This window comes from Rutidosis leptorrhynchoides, chromosome 2 (genome assembly GCF_046630445.1).
Source record: "Rutidosis leptorrhynchoides isolate AG116_Rl617_1_P2 chromosome 2, CSIRO_AGI_Rlap_v1, whole genome shotgun sequence".
Classification (NCBI taxonomy): Eukaryota; Viridiplantae; Streptophyta; class Magnoliopsida; order Asterales; family Asteraceae; genus Rutidosis; species Rutidosis leptorrhynchoides.
Genome location: NC_092334.1, coordinates 692,861,093 through 692,870,915, shown reverse-complemented (window position 1 = coordinate 692,870,915; position 9,823 = coordinate 692,861,093).

Here is a 9,823-nt window from a genome sequence, read left to right as displayed (position 1 = left end):
TTTCATATTTCAATACACATCCCATACATAGAGATAAAATTCATTCATATGGTGAACACCTGGTAACCGACATTAACAAGATGCATATATAAGAATATCCCCATCATTCCGGGACACCCTTCGGATATGATATAAATTTCGAAGTACTAAAGCATCTGGTACTTTGGATGGGGTTTGTTAAGCCCAATAGATCTATCTTTAGAGTTCGCGTCAATTAGGGTGTCTGTTCCCTAATTCTTAGATTACCAGACTTAATAAAAAGGGGCATATTCGATTTCGATCATTCAACCATATAATGTAGTTTTGATTACTTGTGTCTATTTCGTAAAATATTTATAAAAATTGCGCATGTATTCTCAGCCCAAAAATATAAAGAGTAAAAGGGATTCAAATGAAACTCACTTTCACAGATTTTTACTTCGTCGGGAAGTAAGACTTGGCCACTGGTTGATTCACGAACCTATAACAATATATACATATATATCAAAGTATGTTCAAAATATATTTACAACACTTTTAATATATTTTGATGTTTTAAGTTTATTAAGTCAGCTGTCCTCGTTAGTAACCTACAACTAGTTGTCCACAGTTAGATGTACAGAAATAAATCGATAAATATTATCTTGAATCAATCCACGACCCAGTGTATACGTATCTCAGTATTGATCACAACTCAAACTATATATATTTTGGAATCAACCTCAACCCTGTATAGCTAACTCCAACATTCACATATAGAGTGTCTATGGTTGTTCCGAAATATATATAGATGTGTCGACATGATAGGTCGAAACATTGTATACGTGTCTATGGTATCTCAAGATTACATAATATACAATACAAGTTGATTAAGTTATGGTTGGAATAGATTTGTTACCAATTTTCACGTAGCTAAAATGAGAAAAATTATCCAATCTTGTTTTACCCATAACTTCTTCATTTTAAATCCGTTTTGAGTGAATCAAATTGCTATGGTTTCATATTGAACTCTATTTTATGAATCTAAACAGAAAAAGTATAGGTTTATAGTCGGAAAAATAAGTTACAAGTCATTTTTGTAAAGGTAGTCATTTCAGTCGAAAGAACGACGTCTAGATGACCATTTTAGAAAACATACTTCCACTTTGAGTTTAACCATAATTTTTGGATATAGTTTCATGTTCATAATAAAAATCATTTTCTCAGAATAACAACTTTTAAATCAAAGTTTATCATAGTTTTTAATTAACTAACCCAAAACAGCCCGCGGTGTTACTACGACGGCGTAAATCCGGTTTTACGGTGTTTTTCGTGTTTCCAGGTTTTAAATCATTAAGTTAGCATATCATATAGATATAGAACATGTGTTTAGTTGATTTTAAAAGTCAAGTTAGAAGGATTAACTTTTATTTGCGAACAAGTTTAGAATTAACTAAACTATGTTCTAGTGATTACAAGTTTAAACCTTCGAATAAGATAGCTTTATATGTATGAATTGAATGATGTTATGAACATCATTACTACCTTAAGTTCCTTGGATAAACCTACTGGAAAAGAGAAAAATGGATCTAGCTTCAACGGATCCTTAGATGGCTCGAAGTTCTTGAAGCAGAATCATGACACGAAAACAAGTTCAAGTAAGATCATCACTTGAAATAAGATTGTTATAGTTATAGAAATTGAACCAAAGTTTGAATATGATTATTACCTTGTATTAGAATGATAACCTACTGTAAGAAACAAAGATTTCTTGAGGTTGGATGATCACCTTACAAGATTGGAAGTGAGCTAGCAAACTTGAAAGTATTCTTGATTTTATGAAACTAGAACTTTTGGAATTTATGAAGAACACTTAGAACTTGAAGATAGAACTTGAGAGAGATCAATTAGATGAAGAAAATTGAAGAATGAAAGTGTTTGTAGGTGTTTTTGGTCGTTGGTGTATGGATTAGATATAAAGGATATGTTATTTTGTTTTCATGTAAATAAGTCATGAATGATTACTCATATTTTTGTAATTTTATGAGATATTTCATGCTAGTTGCCAAATGATGGTTCCCACATGTGTTAGGTGACTCACATGGGCTGCTAAGAGCTGATCATTGGAGTGTATATACCAATAGTACATACATCTAAAAGCTGTGTATTTTACGAGTACGAATACGGGTGCATACGAGTAGAATTGTTGATGAAACTGAACGAGGATGTAATTGTAAGCATTTTTGTTAAGTAGAAGTATTTTGATAAGTGTATTGAAGTCTTTCAAAAGTGTATAAATACATATTAAAACACTACATGTATATATATTTTAACTGAGTCGTTAACTCATCGTTAGTCGTTACATGTAAATGTTGTTTTGAAACCTTTAGGTTAACGATCTTGTTGAATGTTGTTAACCCATTGTTTATTATAACAAATGAGATGTTAAATTGTTATATTATCATGATATTATGATATATAATATATCTTAGTATGATGTATATACTGTTAAATGTCGTTACAACGATAATCGTTACATATATGTCTCGTTTCGAAATCATTAAGTTAGTAGTCTTATTTTTACATATGTAATTCATTGTTAATACACTTAATAATATATTTACTTATCATTTAACATAATTAACCAAGTGTATCAATATCTTAATATGATTCATATGTACCTAGTAAGACGTTGTTATAACGATAATCGTTATATATATCATTTTCGAGTTTCTTAAATTAATAGTCTCATTTTTATGTATATAACTCATTGTTAAAATACCTAATGAGATACATACTTATAATAAAATCATGTTAACTATATATATAACCATATATATGTCATCGTATAGTTTTTACATGTTTTAACGTTCGTGAATCACCGGTCAACTTGGGTGGTCAATTGTCTATATGAAACATATTTCAATTAATCAAGTCTTAACAAAACATGTTGGAAACATTTAATCATGTAAATATCAATCTCAATTAATATATATAAACATGGAAAAGTTCGGGTCACTACACCGGGCTCGTGTGAACTCACATCTTCTTGAATCCTTACTGGTAACCCTTTTACAAATGCGTCGATCTTCTCTTCTTCATCTTCGAATGCTCCCGAACACAATAGGCACAACTCTGTGAATCATCGTTCATATGTGGTAACATCGAACCCTTGTGTTCGTAACTCTCTAAGTTCTGCCTTGAGTTTATTGACTTCATTTCTAGGATGGTACTGCTCGTTCATCAAGTGCTTGAATGCCGACCAAGTGCGTAAGCAGCATTTTGTCCTACCTGTTCAAGATAGGTGTTCCACCACGTTAACGCAGTACCTGTGAAGGTATGCGTAGCATACTTAACTTTATCCTCTTCAGTACACTTACTTATGGCAAACACCGATTCGACTTTCTCGGTCCACCGTTTCAATCCAATTGGTCCTTCGGTTCCATCAAATTCCAAAGGTTTGTAGGCAGTGAATTCTTTGTAGGAGCATCCTACACGATTTCTTGCGCCGTTAACTGCATTGTTAGATTTAGAGTTATTGTTGGTATGTAGCGCAGCCTGTACTGCGGCTATGTTTGCAGCAAGAAAGGTTCGGAATTCCTCTTCGCTCATATTCATGGTGTGTCGAGTAGTCGGTGCCATTTCCTTCAAAATAGCCAACTGAATCGAGTTAATCATATAGAATATTAAGAGTAGTCAATAGTATTTCGTAGCATAATATGAACTCATTTATAAAAGCTTTTTCTTCATATTAGCGCTTTATAAGTTTAAATTCGGGTACTACCTACCCATTAAGTTCATACTTAGTAGCTAATATACAATTCAACTACTACAATTCCATATGAAAAAATTGATTATAATAATATATCACATACAAATATTCTTCAAACTTACAACTTCGCTATATTGCATATAACATGAAATATAGTACACTATGATACAGGACAGTTTTGAAGATAAATCTAGTTAATACGCAAGTTGTTCAGCAAAGGAAATAAAGACACGTAATTCATAAGTCCAGAAACAAGTCATGCATTCTGGTTTTACTAAGACGACTTCCCATCCTTGGTCTTGTGGAAAATAACCGTTATGAAAATTGGCTAGGCAGCATGTTGTAATGTCGTCAAAAGGACGAGGGTTCCGTAATGTCCAACAGCCCCATAATAATCTAAAAACCTTGTTTCTCACCCCAACTACTGAATCCGTCACTTGTGGGAAGGTTTTATTTAAAAGTTGCAATCCGATGTTTTTTTTTCTCACTTTGGTAAGAAACGAACATCACTAACCCGTAAGCATAACATGCTTCTTTATGTTGCATGTTAGAAGCTCTTTCTAATTCACGAAATCCTATGTTGGGATATGTTGAGTCAAAATAGGTTCTTAACCGTAGCGTAAAATTGCATTTGGGTTCTCCGCATTTAATGCTTTAAAGAAAACACGGCGTAACTTACGGTCTCCCCAATGTGATATACCCCACCTATCAAAGGAAAGCCTTTTATAAACTAAGGCATTTCCGGAAAGTCTTTCAAATATTTGACAAGTTAATTTCGCCATAACTAAATGTGCTGATGAATTCTGACCGACTCTAGACAAGATTTCTTCAATCATATCCTCTGGTAGGTCTTCTAAAATATTCGGTTGTCTACCCTTAACGTCCATTTTATTTTTATACTGTAAAATAGACAAGGATTAGATTCGTAAAAGATAATTAACAAACAATACAAGCAATTTTTACATAGAACATAAAAGTACAAGCACAGTACAATACATATAATACACAACATGATTACAATCCTCTAATCTGAATCACTGGTTTCTTCTTCTTCGGACTTGGTTCGTTTTCCTAATTTTCTAGGAATATATGATGTTCCTCTAATACGAGCCATCATTTTCCATAATGGTTTAGGAAAACCTGGTGGTTTAGAGGTTCCCGGGTCATTGTTACATTTTAGGAAATACGGATGTTGTCGATACATATAAAGTTCATCGGGGTTGGAATCGGGTTTCTCTATTTTTATACCTTTTCCCTTATTATTTTCTTTCGCTTTATTAAATTGGGTCGAGGTAATTTCTATAACATCATCGGAATCCTCATCGGGATCCGATTCATCAGAAAATTGGTAATCCTCCCAATATTTTGCTTCCTCGGCGAAAACACCATTGACCATTATTAACTTTGGTCCGTTGGTTGAGGATTTTATTTTATTTAATCGATTTACTATAGGTATCAATATTTCTTCCTCCGGAACCTCTTCTTCTTCTGGTTCCTCCTCTTTCGATTCCTCCTCTTCTGGTTCCTCTTCTTCCGGTCCTCCTCTTCCGGTTCCTCCTCTTCCGGTTCCTCTTCGGAAATTTGTGAATCTTCCCAAAATATATTTGATTCTTCATTATTATTAGGTGAATCAATGGGATTTGTACTAGAGGTAGACATCTATCACACAATATCAAACACGTTAAGAGATTAATATATCACATAATATTTACATGTTAATAATATATAGTTTCCAACAACAAAAATGTTAAGCAATCGTTTTTGAAGAAAAACACGGTCGAAGTCCAGACTCACTAATGCATCCTAACAAACTCGGTAAGACACACTAATGCAATTTTCTGGTTCTCTAAGACCAACGCTCGGATACCAACTGAAATGTCCCGTTCATATTGATTATAAACGTTCCATATTAATTGATTTCGTCGCGAGGTTTTGACCTCTATATGAGACGTTTTTCAAAGACTGCATTCTTTTTTAAAACAACCATAACCTTTATTTTATCGATAAAGGTTTAAAATGCATTACGTAGATTATCAAATAATGATAATCTAAAATATACCGTTTACACACGACCATTACATAATGGTTTACAATAAGAATATATTACATCAAAAATAAGTTTCTTGAATGCAGTTTTTACATAATATCATACAAGCATGGACTCCAAATCTTGTCCTTATTTTAGTATGCAACAGCGGAAGCTCTTAATAATCACCTGAGAATAAACATGCTTAAAACGTCAACAAAATGTTGGTGAGTTATAGGTTTAACCTATATATTATCAAATCATAATAATAGACCACAAGATTTCATATTTCAATATACATCCCATACATAGAGATAAAATTCATTCATATGGTGAACACCTGGTAACCGACATTAACAAAATGCATATAAGAATATCCCCTATCATTGTAGTGACCCGAACTTTCCCATGTTTATATATATTAATTGAGATTGATATTTACATGATTAAATGTTTCCAACATGTTAAGCAATCAAACTTGTTAAGACTTGATTAATTGAAATATGTTTCATATAGACAATTGACCACCCAAGTTGACCGGCGATTCACGAACGTTAAAACTTGTAAAAACGACATGACGATATATATATGGATATACATATGGTTAACATGAGATTATGATAAGTAAGTATCTCCATAAGTATATTAACAATGAGTTATATACATATAAACAAGACTACTAACTTAAGGATTTCGAAACGAGACATATATGTAACGATTATCGTTGTAACGACATTTAAATGTATATATATCATATTAAGATATATTAATATATCATAATATCATGATAATATAATAATTTAACATCTCATTAGATATAATAAACAATGGGTTAACAACATTAATTGAGATCGTTAACTTAAAGGTTTCAAAACAACACTTACATGTAACGACTAACGATGACTTAACGACTCAGTTAAAATGTATATACATGTAGTGTATTTAGATGTATTAAAATACTTTTGGAAGACTTCAAGACATATATCAAAACACTCATACTTAACGAAAATGGTTACAGTTACTTTCCCATTCTTTTCTTTCATCAAGAATTCTAGTCGTATTCTTACCCGTATTATACACAGCTTCAAAACGTACTTACTATGGGTATATACCAATAGGAACTAGCATGGGATTCCACTCTTGATTATGTCATGTATGACTAATCAATTTTAACTTCTACCATGAGCTAGTCAACTAACTAGAACTCCTTTTAACCCCACTCATCACTCACCAATTACCACTCATCATTCACTCCATTTCACTTCCAATTCTCTTTCTAATTCTCTCTCAACACACACACACTATTATGAATGTATTTTTCCAGTAGTTAATCATCATCTTCATCAAAAATCACTTCAAGAATCAAGCTATAATCATCATAGGAAGAACACTTCAAAAATCCCTTCAAGTTTACGAATTTACTTCCAAGCTTTCTAATCCATTCCAAGTAATCATCTAAGATCAAGAAACCTTTGTTATATACAGTAGATTATCTTTCTTATTCAAGGTAATATTCATATTCAAACTTTGATTCAATTTCTATAACTATAAACTATCTTAATTCGAGTAAAAATCTTACTTGAACTTGTTTTTGTGTCATGATCCTACTTCAAGAACTTTCAAGCCATCCAAGATCCTTTGAAGCTAGATCATTTCTTGTCACTTCCAGTAGGTTTACCTACTAAACTTGAGGTATTAATGATGTTCATAACATCATTCGATTCATATATATAAAACTATCTTATTCGAAGGTTTAAACTCGTAATCACTAGAACATAGTTTAGTTAATTCTAAACTTGTTCGCAAACAAAAGTTAATCCTTCTAACTTGAATTTTAAAATTAAATAAACACATGTTCTATATCTATATGATATGCTAACTTAATGATTTAAAACCTGGAAACACGAAAAACACCGTAAAACCGGATTTACGCCGTCGTAGTAACACCGCGGGCTGTTTTGGGTTAGTTAATTAAAAACTATGATAAACTTTGATTTTAAAGTTGTTATTCTGAGAAAATGATTTTTATTATGAACATGAAACTATATCCAAAAATTATGGTTAAACTCAAAGTGGAAGTATGTTTTCTAAAATGGTCATCTAGACGTCGTTCTTTCGACTGAAATGACTACCTTTACAAAAACAACTTGTAACTTATTTTTCCGACTATAAACCTATACTTTTTCTGTTTAGATTCATAAAATAGAGTTCAATATGAAACCATAGCAATTTGATTCACTCAAAACGGATTTAAAATGAAGAAGTTATGGGTAAAACAAGATTGGATAATTTTTCTCATTTTAGCTACGTGAAAATTGGTAACAAATCTATTCCAACCATAACTTAATCAACTTGTATTGTATATTATGTAATCTTGAGATACCATAGACACGTATACAATGTTTTGACCTATCATGTCGACACATCTATATATATTTCGGAACAACCATAGACACTCTATATGTGAATGTTGGAGTTAGCTATACAGGGTTGAGGTTGATTCCAAAATATATATAGTTTGAGTTGTGATCAATACTGAGATACGTATACACTGGGTCGTGGATTGATTCAAGATAATATTTATCGATTTATTTCTGTACATCTAACTGTGGACAACTAGTTGTAGGTTACTAACGAGGACAGCTGACTTAATAAACTTAAAACATCAAAATATATTAAAAGTGTTGTAAATATATTTTGAACATACTTTAATATATATGTATATATTGTTATAGGTTCGTGAATCAACAGTGGCCAAGTCTTACTTCTCGACGAAGTAAAAATCTGTGAAAGTGAGTTATAGTCCCACTTTTAAAATCTAATATTTTTGGGATGAGAATACATGCAGGTTTTATAAATGATTTACAAAATAGACACAAGTACGTGAAACTACATTCTATGGTTGAATTATCGAAATCGAATATGCCCCTTTTTATTAAGTCTGGTAATCTAAGAATTAGGGAACAGACACCCTAATTGACGCGAATCCTAAAGATAGATCTATTGGGCCTAACAAACCCCATCCAAAGTATCAGATGCTTTAGTACTTCGAAATTTATATCATATCCGAAGGGTGTCCCGGAATGATGGGGATATTCTTATATATGCATCTTGTTAATGTCGGTTACCAGGTGTTCACCATATGAATGATTTTTATCTCTATGTATGGGATGTGTATTGAAATATGAAATCTTGTGGTCTATTATTACGATTTGATATATATAGGTTAAACCTATAACTCACCAACATTTTTGTTGACGTTTAAAGCATGTTTATTCTCAGGTGAATATTAAGAGCTTCCGCTGTTGCATACTAAAATAAGGACAAGATTTGGAGTCCATGTTTGTATGATATTGTGTAAAAACTGCATTCAAGAAACTGATTTCGATGTAACATATTTGTATTGTAAACCATTATGTAATGGTCGTGTGTAAACAGGATATTTTAGATTATCATTATTTGATAATCTACGTAAAGCTTTTTAAACCTTTATTTATGAAATAAAGGTTATGGTTTGTTTTTAAAAATGAATGCAGTCTTTGAAAAACGTCTCATATATAGGTCAAAACCTCGCAACGAAATCAATTAATATGGAACGTTTTTAATCAATAAGAACGGGACATTTCAGTTGGTATCCGAGCGTTGGTCTTAGAGAACCAGAATTTTGCATTAGTGTGTCTTATCGAGTTTGTTAGGATGCATTAGTGAGTCTGGACTTCGACCGTGTTTACTTGAAAAATGATTGCTTAACAAATTTTGTTGGAAACTATATATTTTTAACATGTGAATATTATGTGATATATTAATCTCTTAATGCGTTTGATATTATGTGATAGATGTCTACCTCTAGAACAAGTCCCATTGACTCACCTAATAATAATGAAAAGTCAAATGTAAATTGGAATGATTCGTGGACTGATTCACAAGTTCCCGAAGAGGAACCGGAAGAAGAGTCGGAACCGGAAGAAGAATCGGAACCGGAAGAAAAATCGGAACCGGATGAAGAAATAGAACCGGTGGAGGAAATAATAAAACGGTTAAGTAAAAGAAAATCCTCAACCAACCGA